The sequence below is a fragment of the Sus scrofa genome, chromosome 8, assembly GCF_000003025.6.
Source record: "Sus scrofa isolate TJ Tabasco breed Duroc chromosome 8, Sscrofa11.1, whole genome shotgun sequence".
NCBI classification, from domain to species: domain Eukaryota; kingdom Metazoa; phylum Chordata; class Mammalia; order Artiodactyla; family Suidae; genus Sus; species Sus scrofa.
The window spans coordinates 114,144,966-114,172,531 of record NC_010450.4 but is presented as its reverse complement, the minus strand read 5'-3'; the positions used below and the strand labels follow the sequence as shown (position 1 = coordinate 114,172,531).

Below are 27,566 nucleotides of genomic sequence, written 5' to 3'. Positions count from 1 at the left end.
TCCCTGGTCAACCACCATTGCCTCTTGTCTCTAACAAAAGACAGCAGCCAAGTCAAATAAGGTTCTGGCCTTAACTTTGTGACAATTACTGGGGTCTCCTGTGCTGGGGCTTCCAACACCTTCTACTGATGGGGGAGTCCCTCACTCAGAGATCCTCTTTCCTTCATATCCCCAAAGCCATCATTCTCCCTCCATCCTCCAAAAAGTAAAAATTTTTCTGGAGAGCTGGGACACAGGTTCGATCCCTGGCCTGGCACAGTGGGTTAAGGATCTGGTGTTGCCACAGCAGCATTGGTCACAATTGCAGCTTGGATCTGGTCTCTGGCCCAGGAACTCCATAAGCCATAGAATGGCAAAAAAGAAAAAACAAAAAAACAGTAAACAAGTCATTGTTGTAGAAACCACTTAAAAAAATACAGAAATCAGAAGAAACAGCAATAAAATTTTCCATTGGGGGAAGGGAGAAAAACACAATTACAAAAGTATTCCTTTGCTCTTTTCTCTCTGCCACCCAAGTTCTATTTGTACTTAACAAGGCCAAACTAAACTTTTTTTTTTTTTTTTTGCCTTGTTAGGAACTGCAAGAATTTTTCCATTCTATTTTTTTTTTTCCCCCAGACTGCAGCAGTCCTCTTCCAGTAGAGCTGATTGGCTTCAACCCATAATCCCGTTGGATTTCTTTCCCTATTTTTTGCAGAGAATGTCATTTGAGTACATATTACAGTGCTAAAAAGGAAGTTTTAGTTGAATTTTTTTTTTCAATCACTGATTACTACTCAGTGAAGCTGGGGCACTCAAAGGTAAAACATGTATTTTTCTTTCAGACACGTTTTTGTTGGTGGAAACCCTGCATCTGCCCTGTGGGTACTGTGAAGACTTCGTAGGAGGCAGTCAGAAGGACTAACAAATTGCTTTATTAAAGGTGGTCTCGATTTGCTTTGCTTTATTGACTGTTTCATCTGTTCCCTTAACATTGCTGCAATTGGAAGCATTTCTGCTCCTGTAAAGGAACAACAGGGAGATAATTAAACAGCCTAAGAGATGTAATAATTTATGATAGGTGAAGTTTAGGGTGCTCTAAGTGCCCACTAGGATATCTAAACAGAGTCCTAAAAAATACGAAGGAATTAGCCAGCAAAAGGAGAGGAAGAGCAAGCCAGGTAGCTTCACCAGTTTAAACAACCCAGAAGTTTCATGTAGTGAAGTACTTGAAAGTGGGAGTGGCAGGTAGAAATCATGTCATTAACAGAACTTTTCTGCTATACTCAGAGGAGGCTTTATCCTGAGAAATAGAAATGAGAAGCCATGTAATGGGCTCAGATGGGGGTGATAAAACCAGAACCGTATTTTACTTGTTTTATTTTATATTCATTCAATTTGATTTAATCTAATTTAATGTCACACTCATAGCATGTGGAAGTTCCAGGCCAGGGATCGAACCCATACCACAGCAGCGACCCAAGCCACTGCAGTGGCAATGCTGGGTCCTTAACCCGCTCAGCCACGTGGGAACTCCCAGAATGGCATTTTATTTTATTTTATTTTATTTTATATAATTCTGGATTGTCTTTTATTTTTTTTTATTTTTTTTTTATTTTCCCACTGTACAGCAAGGGGGTCAGGTTATCCTTACATGTATACATTACAATTAGTTTTTCCCCCACCATTTCTTCCGTTGCAACATGAGTATCTAGACATAGTTCTCAATGCTATTCAGCGGGATCTCCTTGTAAATCTATTCTAGGTTGTGTCTGATAAGCCCAAGCTCCCGATCCCTCCCACTCCCTCCCCCTCCCATCAGGCAACCACAAGTCTCTTCTCCAAGTCCATGATTTTCTCTTCTGAGGACATGTTCATTTGTGCTGGATATTAGATTCCAGTTATAAGTGATATCATATGGTATTTGTCTTTGTCTTTCTGGCTCATTTCACTCAGGATGAGATTCTCTAGTTCCATCCATGTTGCTGCAAATGGCATGATGTCATCCTTTTTTATGGCTGAGTAGTATTCCATTGTGTATATATACCACATCTTCCGAATCCAATCATCTGTCGATGGACATTTGGGTTGTTTCCATGTCCTGGCTATTGTGAATAGGGCTGCAATGAACATGCGGGTGCATGTGTCTCTTTTAAGGAGAGTTTTGTCCGGATAGATGCCCAAGAGTGGGATTGCAGGGTCATATGGAAGTTCTATGTATAGATTTCTAAGGTATCTCCAAACTGTTCTCCATAGTGGCTGTACCAGTTTACATTCCCACCAGCAGTGCAGGAGGGTTCCCTTTTCTCCACAGCCCCTCCAGCACTTGTTATTTGTGGATTTATTAATGATGGCCACAGAATGGCATTTTAGAAAGAGCCTGATGGCTGCAGAATTCAGAATGGAATGGAGGGGGCCAAGACTGGAGGCAGGATGCTTGCTGGGAAGCTGCTGCAAGTTCTCCATTCTAAGTCTGGGCTGGGAGGTGGTCACAAGGGACAGGGTAGTGACAATGGGATGGAGAGACCTAGTGTCCTTCCTCAGTCCTACTGCTTTGGTGAGCACTCAGGTCTTCAGTTTGAAGTCTTCTACTTTCCTACGTAGATTCCACTGTGACTGTTTCTTCCACTCATCTCCTCTCACCTACTGCAGTGAAGGGTGTTATTTGTCCTCCTGAAACTTCCCAAAAGATCCTGTCACAGGAGCAGGCTCTGGAGGAGGGTTCACCAGCTTTGCTGGTTTGAGTGTTGATTGTCTCCTGCAAAAAGAACAATACTTCATCAAGTGTTGCTTGAGGCTCCGTATCATTTGTTTTACATGCTGCCATCTGGAGCTGCCCCCAGACATGTCCGTGACCACAGGGGCACCAAGATGCTTAGGACTGCAGTTTTCCATCTAGAAAGTTAATGTTTACCCCACCAGGGGGAGAAGTGCAAGTACTTCTTCCTAAAATAACATAATGAGTTACAGACTTCTTTACCACCTGACCATACTATATCCAACTATTTATAAATAATTCCTCGGAAATGACTTGGGTGTTGGGCAGTGGGGAGGGTAAATCAGCTCTCATGGGAGCCCAACCCACTGTAATCACCCAGTCCACCAGCAGAGTTCAATGTGACTGCCATAACATAGAGGTTGTGGGTTTTGATAAGATAAGTGAGCAGTAAATACCTAATAAAATGAAGAAGAAATGCCAATTTAGAGGTCATTGGCCTCGCTGTGTTTCTCCTAAACCATTATGGGATTTGGGTAGGACATTAGTTTTATGGTTTGTTTTTGTTTCTGTTGTCATCTTTGCTCTATAGAAGCCCTGACTGAAATAGCCTCAAGCTATTCACGGTTGGTGAATTTAGACACCATTTCCCACCTTTCACCACTCTGCTTTCCTCCACTTCGATGCCTTCACCTGATACTCTCTGGAAAGCAGGAACATGAATGAATTAATTCATAGTAAGACTTTAGGTGTGTCTTACTGTAAGGTGGACCCAGTCCCAGGGAGGCAAAGGTGACCTCAGACTCAGAGGGCCTGAGAAACTTGCTAAGAAACATGAATTTAGGTTCATGAAGATAACAGGAGGAAGTGCAAGTCAGAAGCAGTTCAGTAGAGATCAATGTCCACTGATCTGCCATGAACAGCAAGACTTCCTCCCCTCCTCCCCTCTGCAACTTTAATTTTTAACTTCTCAAACCCTGCAACACCCTCACTTGAGATCTTTAACTGCTATACCTAGCAAGCTTTACTCCATGGTATTTATTCAAAAAGTCCTTTGGCCAGAAATAGGTTAAAGCATATCACTCGAACTGTACCCACTCAAAACTACATTTCAGGCTCATGGAGATTTCAGTCTTTATCCCTTTTCCCAACCTCAGCCCTTCCTAGTTTTAGAGCCTGTCTAATCAAACCTGAATTTCACTCATTAAACTAAATTTATTGGGTTTCTACTTTATGCTAGACATTGTTCAAGACAAGTTCTCATCCTTGGCTGTAGCCTGGAATCATTCAGAGACATTTAAAAAAAAATACTGTGCCTGGGACCCACCCAGAGATTCTAATTTAATTGGTTCTAGATGCAGGTCAGGCACCAGAACGTCTAAAGTGCTCCAAGTGATTATAATTCACAAATAAGAGCCATCGCTCCAAGTACTGGAGATATGGCAATGAACAAGACAAATAAGGCAGAACTCTTATTCTAACAAGTTCGAATTCTACCCTTCCTGTTATTACCCACTGCCTCAATTCTCTTGCAGCTTATCTTCTCTACTTGCTATTCCAGGTCTTGGTCCTGGATAAGACCATCAAATCACTGTCTTGTCTCAAGCACTCAGGTGTCCTGGCACAGCTGTGTGAAGTGTATAACACTGCTGATTAGCTTCATTACAAATGTATGAGCTCCATCCTCGGTTTGACTCTCAACGTTGGCAAATTTTTCCTTATCTTTTGCCAGCTTCCTTTCTCATTTCTGATAGCAGATATTACAAATCTTTCTCTCTTAAAACCCCATATCAAGATCCTGTCTCTCTCACTCTCAGTGGATAACTCAACCTCTTTTTAACAAAGGAAATAGTGGAGTTCCCGTCGTGGCTCAGTGGTTAACGAATCCAACTAGGAACCAAGTGGTTGCAGGTTCGATCCTTGGCCTTGCTCAGTGGGTTGCAGATCAAGCGTTGCCATGAGCTGTGGTGTAGGTCGCAGACGCAGTTGCGGATCCCGTGTAACTGTGGCTACAGCTCCGATTACACCCCTACCCTGGGAACCTCCATATGCCACGGGAGCAGCCCTCAAAAGGCAAAAAGACAAAGTCAAAAAACAAACAAACAAAAAAACAAAGGAAATAGTAGCCAGAGTACTAAACTCTCTCAGCCCTTCTCTTTCCTGCCTTAACACTGCACACTTTTCCTCCCTTTATCTGTCAGTGCACCACGACCAGACCCTTTACTCTCTACAAACGTCCTCAAGCATCTGCCCATTAAACATGCTTGGAATCTGTCTGTTCACTCTATCTTTCACTATCATGTATCTGGAAAGAATTCTCTATACTCACAGCCTCCACCTCCATTTCTCCACTCAGTCCTCCTGAATTGCAATTTGACTTCCACTGCTATCACTCTGTAGCTGTGCTTTCCAAACTTTTCCACGTCATGGCAACCAGACAGAATTACTGTATTTATTTGGTATCCTGAGGACAACAATCAAGGTCACGTTAGGTGCCAACACCACCACCCCAACCACCATGCCAAGAACTTCAGGGCTTAGTTTTGAACACACCTGCAACCAGTCATAGCTCAACAGCCTACCTTGGCCTAACAGGTAGGAGGCTCTGCTCCACTGAAACTTCTCTGGCAAAGGACACCAGTGACCTCACTGACAAATACAATGACCGCTCCTCTGTCCTCTTCCGTTCTATAGCAGAGTTTTATTGATCATGGAGACTCTATTTAAAATAACCACAGTTTGGTCAAGATAATGTCGAATTGGAGGCCAGGAAATAGGTGGAGATGAGAAGAGTAGGCTTTCCTCTGTCTCCTTTAAAGCCCCGTTGTTTGGGAGAATCAACACGCAATGCCTGGGAATCCATGGTCATATTATGTGGCCAGAGAAGACCATTTGCTATAGGCTTAATCAACTCACCAGAGTCTTAACCTACTCTTAGTAAATTGTGACACACAAGAATCATTTTGAGTATACTGTACCCCCCAATGATTTCACAAATTAATTCTAATTAATTAAGACCTTGAACATGGACTATGTGTTTCTGAGAGGCCATTCAGGGAGCCTCTGCCTTTTTGTTGTGTGTGTGGTTTAATTTGGGATTGTCCAAGACATCTCTGAATAACTGCTTAACTTACCTTCATGTTGGCTTCATTTTCTCCCAGTTGTCCCTTACTAGAAGGGTAAAGTTTGGCCTGACAAAAGAGCGTTTTCCCACCAAAATAACAGAGGATGGAATGTTAACAATTCGGCTACATTTAGCCTGTGTAGTAGTTGGTGTGGTGGGAGGAGGTTTGGGAGACTGACTGGTTAAGTTAAATTCTAAGGTCATTGGCCACTTCAGTTTGCCCCACTATGCCTTTCCCCAATCGGGCTGAGGATGCTGGCGTTCACTGCCGTAGAAACACGTTATCATAAACCCACTGCGTGGACACCTGATACTCTGTAGGGATTTGTGGTGGTTATTTTCTATTTGCCCTTCCAGATCCATTCTCACCCATCTCAGCTCTGTCCTATACCCCTGAACACTGAGCCTTTAGAAATGGCATCATTTGGGCTTCCTCGCCCTTCAGCTTTAGGGTTAGGGTCAGTCATCAGCAGGAAATCTGAGGACAGGAGGAGAGGTCGGCATCATTATTTTCACTCTCCCTGCTCTTGCCACAGCTCTGAGTGGTTACACGCCTCCCCCTAAGGCCACAGCTTCTGTCCTACAGTCCCTTTTCACAGAGCAGGCTCTTATCCAGTGGAAGGATCATCCTTCCCTGTCTTCCTCCTTCAGGCCTAGAGTTGGTAATGATATCTCGGTGTCCCTGGGGGCCTCATCATTTCTTGTCGTATCTTTGTACTGACCCCTCAGACTATACCCTTTATAACTAGTCCCTTCATTAAACTCTTTGCAGTTATATCCTTTGGCTATGTCATCTTTTTCCTGCCAAGACCCTGACTGTATGGGGACCTGTATAGCCATATACTTACAGTTTAGCATTTCAGTAAATACAATTACTAATGTTATTCTATGTTTTCCTCATAACTTTTTCTATTAATTTGGTTATCTACCACCTTACCAATCATGTTCAAAAGGTGTTATCCTAGGAATGGAAGGACAGAAGCTGTTGGCACTAGTAGGCACAATTAATGTGGGTTCTAAGCAGAATGGCATGTCATCCATGAGCTAGGCTGAAAACCTTTGAAAACAAATGTGAAATTAGTAAATACATTTTAAGCTACTTCCAAGTAAAATATGATCACATTTTGATAAATGTAATTCTAATGTATTTATCTTATTTTTCCAATGTTATTGAGTCCACTTTGAAACCAGGGATTTATAGGCTGTACTTTTGTCTCCCTTATAAAACTCAGTATCTTAAGTAGTAAATACTATAGTACTACATGATTGACAGTTGGCTACATCTGCAAATTTGGAGGAACCAAGAATATGGAGGGCCAACAACCATTTAGACTTGGATTTTCAACTGTGTGGAGGGTTGGCCTCCTTAACCCTAGAATTGTTCAAGTGTCAACTATACAACAAAGGAAGCCAGAAAGAAATCAAAGGATGAGAGGGATAAAAGAAGGATATGATTAATTTATGAGACCTACTCAAAAAAGGGCAAGGGCAGCAGAGAATGAAGAACGTCAGGTTGAGTGGGTGGGGTGATATAATGCCAACAAATTAAATAGAAAACAATGTGGGGGTTGTTGTTTTTTTTTTTTTTACTGCACCCATGGCATACAGAAGTTCCTGGGCCAAGGATCAAACCCAAGCCACAACTATGACAATGCCAAATCCTTAACTGCTAGGCTACCAGGGAACTCCAAAAAACAATGAGTTTTAAAAACACAAAAGAAAACAGGAGATAGTTTTTCAATTATTAAAATTATTATTATGGGAGTTCCTGTTGTGGCACAGAGGAAATGAATCTGACTAGGAACCACGAGGTTGCAGGTTCGATCCCTGGCCTTGATCAGTGAGTTAAGGATCCGGCACTGCTGTGAGCTGTGGTGTAGGTCGAAGATGTGGCTCGGATCCCTCATTGCTGTGGCTGTGGCATAGGCCAGTGGCCGTAGCTCTGATTGGACCCCTAGACTAGGAATCTCCATATGCTACAGGTATGACCCTAAAAAGCAAAAAAAAAAAAAAAATTCTTTTAAATTATTATTATGACTTTCTTTTGAATCTTACAGCATTTGATATTAAATACTGAATGCAAACTAAGGAGTCATCAAAGTTTAAGAGAATGTTATAAAGATATAATAAATGAGTTAATGACTTGAAAGTACTCTGGATTCTTTTCAATAATAACATTAATATAAAAGCAAGATGTTATTTCATGTTAAATTTATAGATTGCATATATGATGTATATTCTAATGGCCACCGTCTGAAAACACACATAGGATTAGAAGGGTTGAAGAAACCGGGAAGTCAAAGATTTTCATCTATTATTACTCATCGTCTATGTATCTTTATCTGACAATATTTAACTACTAGAAAGTTGTAAACATGATTAGTATAGTATTTATTGCATGTCTGAGGTCACTGAATGCTTTCATGTGGAAAGCACAGCATGATGCAATTCTTACCTCCCCTTCATTATACAAAAGGCTTCAATAAACAGGCAGACTCTGTACCTTTCTCATTAGATATTTTAGTTTGACCTAATGGATGAAAAGTCAGGTCTGCATACAATTAGCATGTCCTTCAGCAGTATCATCTTCCTTCACTTTCAATCCATGAGCAGGGATGGCAGGGCAGGGCATCTGTTTCAATTTGCACTTCAAGTCCCAACCCTTTCTTTGTCTCTTGTCTTTTTAGGGCTGTGCCCATGGCATATGGAGGTTCCCAGGCTAGGGGTTGAATTGAAGCTGTAGCCACCGGCCTACGCCACAGCCACAGCAACATGGGATCCGAGCCATGTCTGCAACCTACACCACAGCTCATGGCAATGCCAGATCCTTAACCCACTGAGCGAGGCCAGGGATCGAACCCACAACCTCATGGTTCCTAGTCGGATTTGTTTCCACTACGCCACAATGGGAACTCCAAGTCCCAATCCTGTTAAGAAAGGCAAATTGCAGGAAGGTAACATAATCATATGCGATGCCCTAATAAAAGTGTGGAGGAGGATGTGTATATATGCACATTCTAATTGAAATACAACCGGGGGGGGGCGGGGGGGGGATAAAAGGGAGTTCCCGTCATGGCGCAGTGGTTAACGAATCTGACTAGGAACCATGAGGTTGCGCGTTCAATCCCTGCCCTTGCTCAGTGGGTTAAGGATCTGGCATTGCCATGAGCTGTGGTGTAAGTCACAGACACGGCTCGGATCCTGCATTGCTATGACTCTGGCGTAGACTGGCAGCTATAGCTCCGATTGGACCCCTGGCCTGGGAACCTCCATATGCCACGGGAGTGGCCCAAGAAATGGCAAAAAAAAAGAAAAGAAAAGAAATACAACCAGGGGAACAAATGGCGATCCAGCCAGTGAAGAAAGTGAGTGTCAGAGTTCCCACTGTGGTTCAGTGGTAACAAACCCAACTGGTATGCATGAGGACAAGGGTTTGATCCCTGGCCTATATCAGTGGGTTAAGGATCTGGCATTGCCATGACCTGTGGTGTAGGTCACAGACATGGCTTGGATCCTGAGTGTCTGTGGGTGAGGTGTAGGCTTCTACCTCCAGCTCTTAGCCCCTAACCTGGGAGCCTTCATATGCTGTTGGTGTGGCCCTAAAAAGACAGGAAAAAAGAAAGAAAGAAAGAAAGAAAGAAAGTGAATGTGGCCTGAAAGGCTGGCAGGCTCTCCAGAAGTGTTCTATAGAAAGTCTATGAAGTCCAGTCTTTAGTTTTATAGGCTTAAAATTCAACTTTGCTCGAAAAGCAAGGTGATTGGTTTTCTAGAGAGAGACTCACAAGAATTACGTCAAAGAACACTCTACACATCAGATTCCTCTTCCTTCTTACCCAACCCCAGACAGTCTTGTAATTCAGATAGCCCCTTCCAGAATGGCAGGGTCCTTGATTAAAAATTATGGCTAGTATTTCTTTTGGAAGAGTGAAATTTGCTCAACTATATAGAAAAAAAGTAGAGAATCATTGCCTTAGGCTTAAATTTTCCAAATTTTTCTCAGCATGAGAATCATCTCAAGGAGTTCCCAACATGGATCAGTGGTTAGTGAATCCAACTAGGAACCACAAGATTGTAGGTTCGATCCCTGGCCTAGCTCAGTGGATTAAGGATCTGGTGTTGCCATGAGCTGTGGTGTAGGTCGCAGACACAGCTCGGATCCCAAGTTGCTGTGGCTCTGGTGTAGGCCAGCAGCTATAGCTCCGATTAGACCCCTAGCCTGGGAACCTCCACATGCTGCGAGTGTGGCCCTAGAAAAGGCAAAAAGACCAAAAAAAAAAAAAAAAAAAAATCATCTCAGGCACTTGCTAAAAATGGTGTCAGCAACCCCTCCCCTGAAGTTTCATTAAGTTGTGGGTGGACCCCACCTAATAATGATTCTCATGCGAGTTTGGGCAATGCTGCTCCAGGCTAATCTATCTGGGAATTAAATCATTATCATACAGGCCTCCTTTTTGCTGCATGCAGCTGAATTTTCCAAGGCACCTGTTCCCACTACCCTCCAGGAGACTCTAGGAACTGTATCTGTCATTTCTCATGTGCTCCCAGCACTTACCCCTTTATGGTGGATGTGAGAATCAAACAGTAAAAACAAAGCAATCTCAACATTAGCCAGTCAAGTACAAACACAGACGCTGATATTAGACCAGCCCTTACTTCTGGCTCAAGTATTTCAACCAACCAGATTCCCCCGAATGATGGATATTTGGTACTATTCTCTCTAGCCCAGTTAATTTACTGCTCCATCCACGGCTATATACCATCTTGATTGGCTCATGGCTGCTCGGTACTTTTAAACTAATTTTCTCCTGCCTGTTTCCCAAATATAGGCATAATTTGTTGTTCAGTATAAGTATAAGGAAATGCAGGTGGATGGGGTAAGTTAGTGGGGTTTGGATCCTGAGGCAGGAAAAGGGGAGGTAGTAGTAGAGTAGTCTGGCCTCTGCATGGAACAGCCAATATAAAATGTGAATATTTGCACTAAGATTAATCTCCTCTTGACATCTCCTGAGCTTTATTGTGCTAAATAAGTATGTCTCCATTCCAGCCTTGAATTGTATTACACAAGACTACTTTCTGTTTACCCTGACTTTGGCAAAGAGTAAGGCTGTCAGCTCCAAAAGAGGTAGCAGTGGGTTTAGGAAGAAAAGAACTTCCCCATCCTACTCACATGCCTATTCCATCTTTATACACTTATTTTCATAATACTCTGTGATTTATTCCCCCTGATCTCCCTAACTCTACCCATCGCTCCCTAACCCTTCTCTTATACCCTCTGAAATTCCTACTTTGCAATCACAAACTCTGCTATTTGCTCAATTGCATTTCTAAATATTCCCTATATTTTTTTGGACTTAACTGAAATGTGGGGACACACTTTGTCTGCAGCCTATTGAGGATGACTATCTTCTCACACTCTATGTACCTTGGAGTTGAAAGGTAAATCTGTGGCCTTGTGATTTCTAGAAATCCTCTGGATCAAGATTATACCAGGCTTGGAGTTCCCATCATGGCACAGCAGAAATGAATCTGACTAGGAACCATGAAGTTGCAGGTTCAATTCCTGGCCTGGCTCAGTGGGTTAAGGATCTGGTGTTGTCGTGAGCTGTGATGTAGTTTGCAGACGAGGTTCAGATCTGATGTGGCTGTGGCTGTGGCGTAGGCCCGCAGCTGAAGCTTCGATTGGACCCCTAGCCTGGCAACCTCCATATGCTGCAGGTGCAGCCCTAAAAAGAAAAAAAAAATCAGGCTTTTGTGAAATGCCCCGCTCCTTTGAGGCATTCCTGTCTTCTATACCATCCTTTTCCTCTCCTCGTTCCAACTCATTGTTAATGGTTCAGCACCTGATTTAGTCTTCTTCCCTACCTCTAGTCTGGCCATCATTTTAGGTGACTTCAGCATCCATGAGAATTACTCTTCCCATGCTATGAACTCTGAAGTGAACTCTTCATCTTCTCCTCCTTCCCCCCACCTCACTCATCCACTCACAGCCACTTTCTAGGCCCTCCCATTGCCCAAGCTGTTCAGATATATGGTTCATAAATCTCACCACTGATCTCTGTGCTTCCAAAATCTTCCATTTATTAGCCCTAGTTCACAGGTTCTGCAATGTCTCCAAGAGCTCTGGGCCATTTATCCTTTTACTGTTCGCGCATGCATCAGTCACTCCTCTATTTGTTTGTCTCCCCAACCATCGTTTATTCCCTAGCCCATTGTTACTCTGACACTGTCCCAGATGCTCTCCCTCCTTTGCCTGTCTGTTCCATCACTACCCTGATTCTTTGTGCCATGACCAGGTGGCTGAGGGCTTCCAGAGAAAGCCACTCTTGGTATCTCTATGGCCCCAACTTCAATGCAGTCTTCACAGTTATCTGTCAAATTTACAAAGTTTCTCTAGTCAGTTTATGTACTTACTTCCCAAGAAGGCAACTTCAGACTATTTCTTTCGAAAGCCTCCCACCTCTTCCACTTCCTACTGTCAGCTGAGGATGTTACATTGTGGTTAGCAGAATGGGCCCCCCAAAGATGTCCACACCCTAATACCTGGAACTGGTAAATATGTTACATTACATGGCAAAAGGGATTTTGCAGATGTAATTAAGGTTATGGGCCATAAAATTGAAAGAGTATCCTGAAATGTCCAGGTGGGCCCAATTAATCACATGAGTCCTTAAAAACAGAGACTTTCTCCAACAGAGGCAAAGAGATGTGGCCAGTGGAGAAGTAAGAGAGATTCCAATTGGGAGAAGGATTCAACATGCTGCGGCTGGCTCTAGGACAGATGCCTCTGGTGCCAAAGGTGACCCCCAACCCCCAAAGTAACAGCCAGCAGGGAAACAGAAACCTTTGTTCTGCAACTGGAAAGAACTAGATTCTGCTAATGACCTGAAGAAGCTTGGCAGCACACCAGGGCCTACTGATAAGAGCCCAGCTAGCCACACCTTGATTTCAGCCTCATGAATGGATTTGGCCTGGAGAAACCAGCAGACCTGCTGTACTGTGCACTAATACATCTGTGTTATTTCAGGCAAGTTTGTGATCACTTGTTACAGCAACAATAGAAAACAAATACTCACTCTCCTAACTCGCCGAAAAATGGAAGCATCTAAAGGGGTGATTTCAACTTTCGACAAGCAACCTGCAAACAACTGTCACTCCCAGGCTTCTCTTTTTTCTTTTTTCCCTCTTGTGGTATTGGACTAGCTGTTTTTTCTCATCTCTTAGGCCGTTCCTTCCATCTGTGTTCTGGATACCATCTCCTCTTGACTTCTGAACTTTGATTATTGACTATCCTCCCCGGTGTCTCATCCCCTTTACGATTCCCTCCCATCAGCATTCAGTTACTTGTAGAACATTTTCCTCACCGAGAAAGAAACCTTGTACCTATTAGTTAGTCCTCATTTCCCGCTTGTACTTTATAAATGTATTCTGGTAATACTTTAGCACCCCTTTATAAGTCAGCCCTCCAGGAAGCCAACTTGCTGGCCAGCTGCTGAGCGCAGCTCTTCCTCACTCCCACTGAACCAGCATCCCACTCCACCACAGCAAACCCAGATTCTCTCTGGTTAAGGCTAACAAAGACTCTGTTACCAGATCCAATGGACTTTGACATCTTCATTTTATCTGCTCTCAAGAGCATTTCATAGAGATGGCCACTCCACCTTTCTCAAAAAGCCTTTTCCTTATTTTCCTAGATACTACACTCCCCTGGTTTTCTTCCTGTTGCTTGAGTTACATATTTACAGCATCATCTACAGTGTTCTTCTTTACCAAACCTGTAACATTGAGCTCTCTCTTGGATATCTCTTCTTATCACTCTGTACTCACTTTCCAGGCCATCTCATTTTATTTTTTCCCTACAGCTTGCTTTTTGTTATTGAGGAATAATGGATTTACAATATTGTATTAGTTTCAGGTGTACAACATAGTGATTCACTATTTTCATATATTATATTTCATTTATATTTATTATAAAATATTGGCTATATTCCCTGTGCTATATAATATATCACTGTTGCTTATTTATTTTATACATAGTAGTTTGTATCTCCTTTTTCTTTTTTTTTTTTTTTTTCCTGTCTTTTTGCCTTTTCTAGGGCCATTCCTGCCGCATATGGAGGTTCCCAGGCTAGGGGCCTAATTGGAGCTGTAGCTGCTGGCCTACACCAGAGCCACAGCAACGTGGGATCCGAGCCATATCTGTGACATACACCACAGCTCATGGCAACGCCAGATCCTTAACCCACTGAGCAAGGCCAGGAATCAAACCCGCAACCTCATCATTCCTAGTTGAATTCATTAACCACTGAGCCACGATGGGAACTCCAGTATCTCTTTAATCTCCTATTTCTATCTTGCCTTATCCCTTCCCCCTCCCCACTAATAACTACCACTTTGATCTCTATACCATTGAGATAACTGTTTCTGCCTTGTTATGTTCATTTTAATTTTTAGTTTTCACATATGTGATTATAATATAAAGTACTGATCTTTTTCTCTCTGACTTACTTTACTAAGCATAATGCCCTCCAGGTTCATCCGTGTCCTTTCAAATGCCAAAATTTCATTACTTTTTAAGTCTGAGTAGTATTCCACTGTATGTATATGTGTCTATGTATATATACATGTATACAAAGATATACATATATATGTGTGTGTATGTATATATATATCCTCACATCTTCTTTATCCATTCATCTGTTGATGGACATTTAGGTTGCTTCCATATCTAGGCTATTTTTTTAAATTTATTTTGCTTTTTAGGGCTACCTGCAGCATATGGAAGTTCCCAGGCTAGGAGTCAAATCAGAGCTACTGCTGCTGGCCTACACCACAGCCACAGCAGTGTGGGATCTGAGCAATGTTGGTGACCTACACCACAGCTCATGACAACACCAGATCTCCAACCCACTAAGAAAGGCCAGGAATCGAACTTGTATCCTTAAGGATACTAGTTGGATTTGTTTCTGCTGTGCCACAAAGGGAACTCCCAAATCTAGGATTTTTTTTTTTTTTTTTTTTTTTTGTCTACTTAGGGCTGCACTGTAGCATATGGAGGATCCAGGCTAGGGGTTGAATCAGAGCTGTAGCTACTGGCCTACACCACACCCACATCAACACCAGATCTGAGCCTTGTCTACAACCTATGCCATAGCTCACAACAATGCCAAATCCTTAACCCACTGAGCAAAGCCGGGGATCGAACCTGCGTCCTCATGGATACTAGTCAGATTAGTTTCTGCTGAGCCACAACGGAAACTCCTCTAGGCTATTTTAAATAATGCTGCTGTGAATACTGAGGTGCAGGGATCTTTTCAAACTAATGTTTTCATTTTCTTCAGATATATGCCCAGGAGTGGAATTGTTTGATCACATAGTAGTTCTATTTTTTAGTTTTTTGAGGAAACTCCATACTGTTTTCCATAGTGGCTACACCAATTTACATCCCCCACCAACGATGTCCAAGGGTAACCTTTCCTCCACATTCTTGTCAACATTTGCTATTTGTGGTCTTTTTGATAGTAGCCATTCTGACAACTGTGAGGTGATATCTCATAATGGTTTTAATTTGCATTTCTCTGATGATTACTCATTTTGAGAATTATTTGGCATATCTCTTCCTTGGGAAAATGTCTGTTTAGCTCTTCTGCCCATTTTAAATCAGAGGACTATGAGCTGCTTAGATATATTCAATATCAACCTCTTATTGGTCAGATCATTTGCAAATGTTCTCTCCCATTCAGTTTGTTTTCTTTTTATTGTCAATGGTTTCCTTTGCTGTGCAAAAGCTTTTAAGTTTATATGAGTTCCTGTTGTGACTCAGTGGAAACAAACCCAACTAGTATTCATGAAGTTGCAGGTTCAACCTCTGGCCCTGCTTAGTGAGTTAAGGATCTGGTGTTGCCCCAAGCTGTGGCTCAGATCTGGCATGGCTGTGGCTATAGTATAGGCCAGCAGCTGCAGCTCTGATTCTACCTCCAGCCTAGGAACTTGCATATGCTGTGGGTGTGGCCCTGAAAAGCAAAAAAAAAAAAAAAAAAAAAAAAAAAAATTGCTACAATTTATGACAAAGTGTGTTCTGCCTATGTTTTCTTCTAGAAGTGTTATGGTTTCCAGTCTTTTAATCTATTTTGAGTTTATTTTTGTATATAATGTAAGACAAATGTTCTAATATCAACTCTTACACATAGCTGTCCAGTTTTCCCAATGTCACTAAAGAAACTGTCTTTTATCCACTGTATATTCCTGCCTCCTTTGTTGTAGACTAATTGACCATAAGTCTATAGGGGTTTATTTCTCTGGCTCTCTTTTCTGTTCCATTGTTTTTGTGCCAATACCATACTATTTTGATGACTGTAGCTTTGTAGTATAGCCTGAAGTCATGGCACATGATACCTCCAGCTCTGTTCTTCTTTCTCAAGATTGTTTTGGCTATTTGAGGCTATTTGCTTCTATACACATTTTAAAGTTACTTGTTCTACATCTCTGAAAAATGGCATTGGTATTCTGATAGGGGTTGCAATGAATTTATAGATTGCCTTGGGTAGTATGATCATTTTAATAACTGTTAATTTTTATTTTATTTTATCCATGAATAAGTATATATTTCCCTGTATTTGGTTATCTTGAATTTCTTTCGTCAGTGTCCTACAGTTTTCTAAGTACAATTAGATTTATCCCGAGGTATTTCACACTTTTTGATGAGATTGTAAATGGGATTATTTCCTTAATTTCTCTTTCTGATAGTTTGTTGTTAGTTTAGAAATGCAACCAATTTCTGTATATTAATTTTGTACCCTACAACTTTACCAAATTCATTAATGAATAGTTTTTTGGTGGTATCTTGAGGATTTTCTATGTATAGTATCAGTCATTTGTAATGACAGTTTTACTTTTTCCTTCCTATTTTGGGTTCTCTTTAAAAAAAATTATAATTGCCTTTTTTTGCTATTTACTTTGACTATTCTGTCACTTAGCTATGCCTGCATAACAAGTGGCCCTAAATCAAATGGCTTAATATAATGTCTTTCAGAGTTCTCACTGTGGCTCAGCAGGATAAGAACCTGACTAGTATCTATGAGGATGCAGATTTGATCTCTGGCCTCACTCACAGTCAAGGATCCAGTATTGCCACAAGTTGCGGCATAGTATGCAGATGTAGCCTGGATCTGGCATGCCTGTGGCTGTGGTATAGGTGGCAGCTGCAGCTCCCATTTGACCCCTAGCCTGGGAACTTCCATATGCCACAGGTGTGACCCTAAAAAGAAAAAAAAAAGCCTTTATTATTATTATTTTTAAATTTTATTGAAATATAGTTGATTTACAATGTTTGTTTCAGGTGTACAGCAAAGTGATATGTATATATTCTTTTTTAGATTATTTTCCATTATAGGTTATTAAAAGTTATTGAGTATAGTTCCCTATGCTATAAAATAGGTCCTTGTTGGTTATCTATTTTATATATAGTAGTGTGTATATTTTCAATTTGGATTCCATTTATTTCTTTTTCTTGTCCCATTATTGTGGTTAGGATTTCCAGTATTACGTGGAAGAAAGTGATGAGAGTGGGTGAGCATCCCTTTCTTGTTCCCATTTATGGAGTAAAATTTTTCAGCTTTTCACTGTTGAGTGTAATGTTACCTGTTGGCTTATCATACATGGCCTTTATTATGTTAAGGTATGTTCCCTATATACCCACTTCATATAGAGTTTTATGGATGTAAAATTTTTTCAAAAGCTTTGTTTACATCTACTGAGATAACCATATGATTTTTATTCTTTAATTTGTTAACCCGATGTATCACACTGATTTATTTGCAGATATTGAATTATTCTTGAATCCCTGGGATAAATTCCACTTAAACATGGTGTATGATCCTTTTGATGTATTGTTGGATTTGATTTGCTAATATTTTGTTGAGAATTTTTGTGTCTATGTTTATCGGTGATATTGACCTATAATTTTCTTTTTTTGTGATATCTGTCTGATTTTGGTATCAGGATGATGCTGGCCTTATAGAATGGGTTTGGAAGTATTCCTTCCTCTGCATTTGTTTAGAATCATTTGAGGAAGGTAGGGTTAACTCTTCTGTAAATGCTTGGGAGAATTTACTTATGAAGTCATCTGGGCTTGGACTTTTGCTGGGAGTTTTTAAATTACTGATTTGATTTCCTTACTGGTAATTGGTCTTCTCATATTTCATGTTTCATCCTGGTTCATTCTTGGGAGATTGTATCTTTCTAAGAACTTGTCCCTTTCTTCTAGGTTGTCTATTTTATTGGCATATAGTTGTTCATAGTAATCTCTTATGATACTTTGTGTTTCTGTGGTGTTGTAATTTCTACTTTTTCTTTTCTCATTTTATTGATTTGGGCCCTCTTCATGAGTCTGGCTAAAGGTTTATTAATTTTATCTTTTCAAAGAAACAGCTCTTAGTTTTATTGATTTTTTTCTATTTTTTTTAAGAATCTGTATTTCATTTATTTCTGCTCTGATCTTTATGATTGCCATCCTTTTACTTACTCTGGGTTTTGTTTTTGTCTTTTTCGTTCCTTTAAGTGTAGGTTTAGGTTCTTTGAGATTTTTCTCGTTTCCTGAGGTAGGCTTGTATTGCCATAAACTTTCCTCTTAGAACTGCTTTTGCTGTGTGCCATAGACTAGATCTAGCATATGATCTGTCCTGCAGAGTGTTCCATGTGCATTTGAAAAGAATATGTATTCTGCTGCTTTGGGATGGATTGTATTATATGTCCATTTGGACAATGTTTTCTTACTGATTTTCTGTCTAGATGATCTATTGATGTAAGTGGGGTGTTAAATTCTCCTCTGATTACTGTGTTGCTGTCAGTTATTCCCTTTATATCTGTTAATATTTGCTTTGTGTATTTAGGTGCTCCTTTGTTGGGTACATATATATATTTGCTATATATTCTTCTTGGATTTATCCCTTGATTATTAGGTAATGTCTTTGTTTTTTATAATAGTCTTTGTTTAAAAGCCTATTTTGACTGATGTAAGTATTGCTACCCCAGCTTTCTTTTCATTTCCATTTCTATGATGTATCTCTTTTCATCCCCTCACTTTCAGTCTATGTATATGTTTAGATCTGAGGTATCTTGTAGGCAGCATGTAGGTAGCTCTTATTATTTTTAATCCATCAACCACCCTAAATCTTTTGTTTGTGGCATTTAATCTATTTACACTTAAAGTAATTATTGATAGGTTATACTTAATGCCATAGTTGTTTTCTGATTGCTTTTGTAGTTCTTTTTTTCTTCTTCTCTTGCTCTCTTTGTGAAATGATGTCTTTCTTTAGTATTATGTTTTAATTCCTCTCTATTTTTTTATGTTTCTATATTAGGTTTTGGTTCATGGTTACCATGAGGTGTGTGTGTATGTATGTGTATATATACATAATATATATTATATATATATAATCATTTTAGGTTGCTAATCTCTTAATTTCAAGTACATTTTAGCAACCCTGCATCTTTACTTTCCTCCCCCCATTACTACTGTTTTTGACATCATATTTGAGTTCTTTTTGTTTTGTGTATCCCTTAACTACTTACTGTGTATGTAAATAATTTTACTACTTTTGTCTTCTAACTTTCCTGCTAACTTTGTATGAGGTTGATTTACTACCTTTACTGTATATTTGGGCTCTACCAATGGGCTTTTTCTTTTTGTAACTTTCACATTTTTAGTTGAGACCTTTTGTTTTTTTGCTGAGAGACATCTCTTTAACATTCCTTATGAAGCTCGTTTGGTAGTGCTGAACTCTTATCTTTTGCTTATCTGTAAACTTTTGATCTCTCCATCAAATCGAAATCAAAGCCTTGCTTGGTGGATTATTCTTGGTTGTAGGTTTTCCCCTTTCATTACTTTAAACATATCATACCACTCCCTTCTGACCAACAGAGTTTCTGCTGAAAAGTCAGGTGATAGCCTGATGGGAGTTCCCTTGTACATAACTTATTGCTTTTCCCTTGCTGCTTTTAATATTCTCTCTTTATCTTTAATTTTCACCATCTTAATTACAATGTGTCTTTGTATGTTTCTCCTTGGGTTGATCCTGTGCTGTGCTCCTTGCTGGACTCTTTGTGCTTCCTTGACCTGAATATCTGTTTCCTAAGTTAGGGAAATATTCAGCTATTATGTTTTCAAATATGCTCTCAGCCCACTTGTCTGTCTCTCCTCTTTCTGGGACCCTGTAATGCAAATGTTAGTATGCTTGGTGTTCCACAAGTCTCTTAAACTCTACTCATTTCCTTTATTTCTTTTTTCTTTTTTTCTGCTCAGCTTCAGTGATTTCCATAACTCTGTCTTTCAGCTCACTGATCCATTCTCTGTATCATTTAATCTACTTTTAATTCCTTCTAGTATATTTTTCATTTCTAGTATATATTTTCATTTTATTGTATTCTTTATCTCTTGTTCTTGTTTATATTTTCTCTTTGTTAAAACCTCCTAATTTCTTACTCTGTTCATCCATTTTACTCCTGAGTTCTTTGGTCATCTTTACAATCACCACCTTTTACTCTTTCTCAAGTAGATTGCCTATCTCCACTTCACTTAGTTTCTTCTTTTAGGGCTTATCCTGTTCATTTGGAACATTGTCCTCTGTCACCTCATTTGCTCAAGTTGCTATTTTTATTTCTATGTATCTTATAGGTTTGTTACATTTCCAGACCTTGGATAAGTGGCCATTTGTAGGAGGTGTCCTATGGATCCCAGTGTTGCATTCCCCTCTGATTATCAGATCTATATACTTTAGGGGTGCTCCCTGTGTTGGGTTTCTATTATGGTCAGCTGATTACTGTGGGTGGTTTGGTAGCCATGGCTGGCTACCAATCCTGTTGGTGTCAGTCCCTGCCTTGTGTGGAAGTTGGCAGCCACTGGCTGGTGGGCCCAGGTCATGAGGTGGCTGGCTATAGAAACCAGGGAGATCCTAGGACTAGTGCTGGCTCATGGTTGGCAAAGCCAAGTTCTGTGGTGGGTGGCTGTGGGGCTGGGCTTCCCAGATACAGTATTAGCTGTTGGGTGGGGCCAGTTCCTGACATAGCTGGCTGCAGGTGCCCGGATTTCCCAAAGCTGGTGCTGGACCCCTGTAAGTGGGACTGGAGACCAGGGTGCTGACTGAAGAGTCCAAGTATCTCCAAGCCAGTGTTAGCCTGCTGATGGGTTGGGCCATGGGGAATCCCAGGACTAATGCTGTCTCACTGGTATGTAGAGGTGTGTGCTGCAGTCTTCAGCTTCAGGGCCCTGGGGGTTCCAAAGCTGGCTTCAGCCCATTGGTGGGCAGGGCTAGATCCTGGGACTGCTGGCTGAAAGGCCTAAGTTGTCCCACAGCTGTTGGGCATGGCCAGACCCTGGAAGTTCCCAGGGTTGGTACGAGGCTCCTAGTTTGCTGTCTGGGTCCTGACAAGGCAGACTGCAGGACTACATTGGTCCTGGGGCCAGTGTCTGCCTGCTTCTGTGTGAGGTCCAGGTCCAAGATATCCTAGGGCTGGTGGGCTGCCCACCCAGGTATGGGTCTTGACTATAATCTGATTTTACCCCTCCTACACATCCCATTGTCATTGTGGTTTCTTCTTTAGATATTTAGTTATAAAGGATCTTTTCTGGTGGATTCTGATCTTTCTCATCTATAGTTGCTCTCTAAATAGTTGTAATTTTGCTGTGCCCATGAGAGGAGGTGAGCTCAGAGTCTTCCTACTCCACCAACTTGGCCAAGCTTTCCTGTGGCTTTCTTATGTACATGATGATTATTCTTAAATTTATTTCTGCAGTTCATGGCTATTTATTTATTTATGTATTTGCTTTTTAGGGCTGCACTACAGCATATGGAAATTCCCAAGCTAGGGGTTGAATCAGAGCTGCAGCTGTGAGCCACAGCCACAGCCACAGCCACAGCCACAGCAAGGTGGAATCCTAGCCACATCTGCAACCTATGCCACAGCTTGTGGCAATGCTGGATCCTTAACCCACTGAGTGAGGCCAGGGATCAAATCCACATCCCTAGGCAGGTTTGTTACCACTGCGCCACGATGGGAACTCCCTGCAGTTCTTGGTTTTTTTCTGAGTTCCTGACTACTATCCTCAGCTGCCCACTTGACATCTCCAATTATACATCTCATATCTCAAAGTCATCATGTTTAAATAAAATTCATCATCTTCTTTCACAAACTTGTTCTTATCTTGGCATTCCTTGTCTTGGTAAGGGGCACTACAATCCATCCACCCAAGTGCTCAAAGAAGCAAAAAAGTAGGATACATCTTTGGCTCCATCCCCATATCCAATCGATCTGTGATCTGCAAGTTCTGTCCATCATACTTCAAATCTGCTCTACTTTCTACATTCCAATCAGCACTCTAATGCAGACCATTGCCATTTCACACACAAACTGCTGCAAACCTGTGTAATTGCTGTTGCTACATCCTCCCCATTTTCCACCAATTCAGAAATAGCATGGACAGTAATGTTAATAAAATGTGGCAAATAGTACATTTAACTTACTTTTCGGAATACCCCCAAACACTTTTATTTAATATAGAACATTTGTATACATAGCATAGTAGTACTAACTATAAATCAGATAGCCCAAGGCTTTTCATTAATAGCAAAATATTAAACTAAAAAAATTAAACTAAATTTCTCCCCAATTAAGAACCAGACTACTAGATTTCAATGCACACATATACAAGCACAAGCATATATATTTTTGGCACACCTTGCAGCCACTGAAACATTTTTTGTCTTTTTAGGGCCGCACCCACGGCATACGGAAGGCTAGGGGGTCCAATAGGAGCTCTAGCTGGCGGCCTACACCACAGCCAGAGCAACATCAGATCCGAGCCGTGTTTACAGCCTTCACCACAGCTCAGGGCAATGCCAGATCCTTAACTGAGCAAGGCCAGGGATCAAATCATGGATACTAGTCAGATTCATTTCTGCTGAGCCAGGACAGGAAGTCCAGAACTAAATTTTTTTTATTACTCAATGAATTTATTACATTTATAGTTGTACAATGATCATCACAATCCAATTTTACAGGATTTCCACCTCATAACCCCAGAGCATCCCCCCACCCCCCAGAACTAAATTAAAAAAAAAAAATCAGAATAAGACTTATTTGTATGATGTTACCGGAATTATTCTAAACAACAGAAATCTAAGAGAAGGAGACTGGACACCAAAATGTTAACTGTGTTTATATTTTTTCCTGTTACTCCATAATATAAATAAATACCTTGTATTTTTTTAAAATAAACATTTTAAAAACCAAAGTGAGATAGAGTTCCCTGATGATGCGGCAGGTTAAATTCCCAGTGTTGTCACTGTTGTGGCTTGGGTCATAGCTATGGCACAGGTTCAATTCTTAGCCCCAGAATTTCTGTGTGCTGCAGGTGCAGCCAAAAAAAAAAAAAAGTAAGAGTATTGTTACACTGAAAGAGTTGTATCAGTGCAGGGGCAGTTTAAAGATTAGAGGCTAAAAACATTAACTTTGGGGCCAGAAGTCCCTGGATTTATGCCCCAGTTGTGTGAATGTGATCTCTGGGAAATGAAAATCTCTCTTTATCTTTGGATAGCTCATGTAAGAGGAGGACATTTGATGTATCTATCTCAGATTGTTGCTGAAATTATTAAATGAGATACTACAAAGCAATTTGCCCAGTCCCTGGCATATAATAAATACTCAGTAAATGGTAGGTGGTTGCTCTTTGGATTGGCTTGGCAGAGTGAATATGTGAAAACCCAGATTCAGAAGGTAATCAGCCTTAATCTCTAGCTGTTCTGGGTATTACTGTCTCTCCAACCAGACAGTAGGCTCCTTTATGTCATGGACTCATATTTCTGCCTTCTCAATTCTAATATTGCTTGTGTTGTTGTTTTTCATTTAAAAAGTAATATAAGCTCATTGAAATTAGTCCAAAAATACTAGTTTCCCCCTCACATTCTTCCTTTTCTGTACAGTTGTCCTCAGTATCTGCAGGACCCTGGTGGATAACAAAATCCATGGGTGCTTAAATCCCTTATGTTATATGGCAAATAATTTATGTATAACCTATGCACATGCTCCCATATGCTTTAAAGCATCCCTCGATTACTTATACTATCTCATACAATATAAATGCTATCTAAATAATTGCTAATGCAGCAGATTCAGTTTTGCTTTTTGGAATTTTCTGGATTTTTTTCTGAATATGTTCTATCCACAACTGGTTGAATCTAAGGGTGCAGAACCTGCAGATACAGAGGGCTGACTGTATCTCATTGCAAGAGGTAATATACAGTTTGATTCTGGATTTGGGAAGGGGGAAAGTTGTGTTTGATTTATAAAAACTGTTTGTGTGTGTGTGAGAGAGAGAGAGAGGGAGAGAGAAAATGTGCTTCCCATCCGCTTATATGTTTCCCTTAACAAGGACAGTTTACTGAATAAGAGCCTACGGAATGATTTTATTATTATTATTATTGCCTATACGGTACTTCATAATGTAGAATTACTTCACTATTAGTTTGTTCTTTAAGGCTTGTTCATTCATTTATTTCATTCACTAAATAATTATATACCAGGCACTGAATCCTGGGAAAATTATAAATAGTGCCTCTATAAACATCTTTATGCAATTTTTTAAAAAAGCCAACTTTCCCATTGCTAAGACATATGTTTAGAAAATTCACATGGTGATTCTTAGCTAAACAACATGGGCACAAAATGGGAACTCAATAAACATTTGTTGCTTGAGTCAGTGCCTTCGTTTGTGCACAGCAGGAGTTATTATAAGAGGAGATAAGTACTACAGATATATATGTTTTCCTAACTTAATCAGTATGTTTTATCATACCAAAGGAATATCTGTAAAACTTGATTTACAGTATGTACTGGTTTAAAAAAGAAACGGACAGGAACACAACTGTCAGCCCTTTCTCTCTCTTAGAACATTCAGCATTATTATTTTTGGAAAGTGACTAATCGGGGACTTAGTAAACTTTGATATGTTGTAAGAACAAAAAGGTTCAGTTGAAAAAAAAAATCACCTCTCACTGTGAGACGGACAAGTCAGTCAGTGTTTTTCACAACATAGAAATAAGATGAATAATTTGCTTTCTCAGATGTTGATAACGAGTAGAATGGAACTCAATCATAATTAGCCTATTACATTTACTGGAGGATATTTAAATTACATAATAAAATCACCTAGTTATTTATTTCACAATATTTACACTGAGGCGCAATAGTAACCACAAATTCAAAACTAGTCATTAAGCAGCCCCCGTGCCAATGGAGACCTTCCTATGATGGAGTGCAGAATTTACATCTGCAACAAAGCATGTAGGTTGCCAGGCCTTCTTTTGAGCTTTCTGACTTCACCCATGTACATAGGCCCCAGAGCCCACAATATCATTTCTTTAAATCTATAGAAAATCTTATTTAAACACATCTCCATAATGTCTGAACATGTTGGTTGTAAAGTAGGGAGTACATGGAATATTCACTCAAACTTGCCTATGGCTACACATTTGAAATCTGGTCCTTCTGTGTTCATCAGCGGACTGGTGAACAGCAGACCCAAGTCTCTGATTAGATCTGTGATTGTCTATAAAAACTATTGTTTTGAATTTCCATTTACTTTGCATCCTACAAACAAATCCATTTGCTAGTGCCTTCTGGGCAAAATGCCTGGGCTTCGTAAAAAACGAACTCCTATTGAAAAGGAAAAATAAGCCCAAGGTAAGTAAATTTCAATTGTCAGTGTTCTCTTCTGGGTTCTTACCTTTCAGTAGCTTGAAATGACTGCATTTTCCAGGACAAAGATGTTGAACCTTTGGTTAATTTCAGGAGCATTTTCATTTAGGGGAAATTTCTGTGGTGACAACAGTTGTCAGTTTCAGGGTTTTTTCTGTATTTTTTTTTTCTATTACTATCCTGTTTAATTACCATAAACTGATGGTTGTTTACCTCCATGATTTCTGTACTGGGCACCTAGACACGCCTCTGGATTATTTTTGTTGATTATGTGTAATCACCCAAAAGCTAGTTCAAATCCTAAACAATTACCCTGTCCGAAAGTAGAAATTAACATAAAACATATCTCAATGTAATTCAATAAAGATTTGGGCAAATTCTCTCTGATTCATGCTAGTAAGAATCTGAGGCAGCCATCGTTTACTCTGAAAACTGCCTAGCAGGTGTATGAATAGCAACTCCAAGAAATGTAGAGCCTTGACCATTTTAAAGAAGGCAACACCCCTTCTAAAAACATAACTGCTGAGCTCATCAAAGAAACCACACAGGGCCGCCTTGTGGCTCCAAAAGCTGCGGAAAAGCGCAGTGTTGAGTTGAGCAAAGAACTATTTATTCTGGTGTTTATTTTGGTTACTGTTTTTTATCCTTAATGAGAAGCAAATCAATTAACAGGACAAATGGCATGGTTGATAGTCACCTAAGGGAAAGTATTATTAGTCTCATTAACTTGGAGCACCCTTCCAGCTCACACCTAGAATTACCACCGTGCGGACCCATGACTAACCCTGCCGGGCAGCCCTGTGAGGTTTGGAAACCCACCTCTTTGACCTAGGCCCAGGCAATACCCGGTGAGTAACCGCTGGTGCACAAGCCCACTCACACCGATGTCAGGAAGCAGGTCCCAAATAAGGCGAGGTGCGGGGGTGGGGGATCCCTTCCTGACCCCACCCTTGAAAGTTGCAGGGAGTGGCACCCAGAGAACTTTCCCAGATTGATCTCTGTCACTGCTCAAGGAAGGTCCGCTCCAGCCTTTCTGCCCGGAGCCAATCAGCCCTGCCTGCCAAGCCACTCCTTCCCTGCACCTTTAACGGTTGGGAGCCGGGAAACGTCGGCTGGGGTTTTCTTCTTAAGAAGTCGCACCGGTTTTTCGAGCTCCGCTCTGCGTCTGGAGGGCTACAGCAGCGGGAGCGGGTGCCGCCGGGTGAGTCACTGTTTGGAAATGGAGTGGGCGGGCGAGGGTGTGAGAGAATGAATGATGTCAGGAGCGCGCAGGGCGGCGGGCGGGGAGAGCGGGCAGCCGGGCCGCGGGGCCGCGGTAAACACCGAGCGCCGTGCCGCGGGCTGAGCTGGGCGGGGAGACCCCGCCCTCGGCCGCACGGAGCCGTCCGCGGCCGCCCGAGCCTGGCCGGTACTGCAGCGCCGCTGAAAGCGGCCTCGAAGGCGGCAGCCGCGGGAGGGACCCGGAGAGCAGCTTCCCTGGCGGGGCCGAGGCACGAGAGGGCGAGACCCCGAGTAAACTTTCCAGCGGCTTCGGCCGGGGGCATCTGCGGCGGCGGCGGCTGCGGGCTCCGTCCCCTGGCAGATCCCGGCGGGGGAGCGAGTGCCTTGCGCTGGGAAGGTCTGGAGCCCCAGCTGAGAGCGGGTAAGGAGCGCCCGAGAGGCTGGCGGGGGAGGATGGGCTGAAAAGCGGCGCGGCGGGCGTAGCGCGGGTGCGCGAGGGTGGACTGAGAACGCGGACGTGGCTCTAATTCGGCCCCCAAGCGCCCCGCCCCAGGGCATCCTTCCTTGATTTTGCCTGATTAAGGATGGACGGTGTAGCTTCGTCTCCTTCTCTGAGCATTAGCCTCATTCATTTGCAACCATTTCAGGTAACTAGGTCCTGGCGTTGGAAAGACACAGATTGAACCTAGATTGTCCAGAGCCACTCTGGAGGTCAGGGTTGAAGTTCAGGACGTGGAGGAGGGACTGTCTCTGAGCTTTTTTGAGAGGCACTTACTG

General features: G+C 41.4%; 1 protein-coding gene and 1 long non-coding RNA gene across 7 annotated transcripts in view; one reads left to right on the top strand and one right to left on the bottom strand.

Moving 5' to 3' along the window:
* LOC106504747 lies at nt 2,243-26,497 on the bottom strand. Its single transcript, XR_002346838.1, has 4 exons — nt 26,388-26,497; nt 25,597-25,686; nt 5,025-5,414; nt 2,243-2,737 (listed from the first exon to the last, which is right to left on the bottom strand). It is a non-coding gene; the product is annotated as an uncharacterized LOC106504747 (long non-coding RNA).
* Nucleotides 26,586-27,566, top strand: part of SGMS2 (sphingomyelin synthase 2) — a 93,221-nt gene continuing 92,240 nt past the window's right edge. For 2 of the 6 annotated variants that reach the window (XM_013978974.2, XM_013978971.2), the window contains exon 1: nt 26,586-26,769. The gene's annotated coding sequence lies outside the window, so the exon portion shown is untranslated. Of the gene's footprint in view, nt 26,770-26,976; nt 27,211-27,248; nt 27,437-27,566 lie in introns of those variants that run through there. The other 4 variants (XM_021101691.1, XM_021101689.1, XM_013978972.2 and 1 more) reach the window with 3 other exon arrangements.